The sequence below is a fragment of the Olea europaea genome, chromosome 4 (genome assembly GCF_002742605.1).
Source record: "Olea europaea var. sylvestris chromosome 4, O_europaea_v1, whole genome shotgun sequence".
NCBI lineage: Eukaryota > Viridiplantae > Streptophyta > Magnoliopsida > Lamiales > Oleaceae > Olea > Olea europaea.
The window spans coordinates 4,811,638-4,813,137 of NC_036240.1; positions in this window are offsets into that span (position 1 = coordinate 4,811,638).

Here is a 1,500-nt window from a genome sequence, read left to right on the forward strand (position 1 = left end):
GATTTGGGCGCCTAGGCGCTGACTTTCTGTCAAAATTTCAGCATCATGGCGCCTAGGAGTTGAGGGATAGCGCCTGGGCGCTGAGGGCTACTTCGGTGGCACTGGACAGCTTTCAGTATTTTTATCATAACTTTTTCGTTTGATATCCGATTGAAGTGATTCAAGATGCGTTGGAAACCTAATTCAAAGGACTACAATTCTGCTTCAGGAACAATTCTCCAATTCGATCGTTCTTTATGTCAAAAATGAGCCTAAATGTGAGACGAAAACTCCGACGCAAAACTTTTTGGTTGGAAAATGATTTATGATCATATCTTGACCAAATTTGATCCCTTTGACACCTTCCTTTGTCCAATTGGCTTCTAGAACTCTCGGATCTTCATTTCAAGTTTCAACATGACTTTTGATTAATTGCATTTTAATCCTCGAACTTTCGATCTCTTACGTTTTGGTCATTTCATCCAATTTCGCTAGCTTTTGCCTATTTCCTTCATTTGACCTCTTTTAACTCTAGTTTTCTCCATTTCCATCAATCTACAAAACAACACCAAAATCACTTGTTAGCACTTCTAAAATACTCTCCAAGATAGCAAAATCATGAAATTAATGGCATAATATAATGAGTATAATTCACTCATCATATTATCTCTCTGACGAGATTATACCGCCTTAATACATGTTTGGATCATTGATGAGACCTTAGTTCCTGTGCTTTTGCAATGGCTCTATTGTTATCACAATACTATGATATGTGATTAACAATATCAGAAACTACTCCAAGTTCATTTATGAATATCATGATCCATATTGCAATTCTTTGCTACTTCTGAAATAACCATGTATTAGGTTTCTACTATTGAATCAACGGTTGCTTCTCAAGATTTCATCTATGTAAATTGGGATGAGTTAAGCAATTTTCTAAATCTACATCTATAGATCAAGTTGCTTATCTCATATCGTTTATGAATAATTCCTTTAACAACCATTATTTCAACGATTGAAACATAGGGATGTCGTTTTAGGAATACGAAAAATGCTCCCACTATCTTCTTGTAAACACACAATTCGTTTTTCAAATTTGATAAAATCAAACACTTTGACTTTTCATCAAATCTAAGATTTCAGCTCCAAGAGACTTCTCTTAACCTATAGTCACGATATGCAACTGTTGCAAACAAAACCTGAATGGACTTAAGCAAGGCTACAGGAGAAAAGTTTCACCAAGGTCAACACTTAACCTTTGCTTCTAGCCTTGCTTTGTATATATGGATATCCACATCCACATCGACCATTCCCTTGTAAACTATTTACAAAACCTTATGGGTTTTATTCCATCGGGAGGTTTAACCAAGGTCCAAACCTTGTTCACATACGCCGAGTTCATCTCGAGTATCATGGCCTCATGCTGTTTCTTTTAAGTCAACACTTGACTTTATTTTGTTGCAACTAGCAGGTTCATTATCCTGGATCACTAATACCTGATTAATGAATTCGCACCTT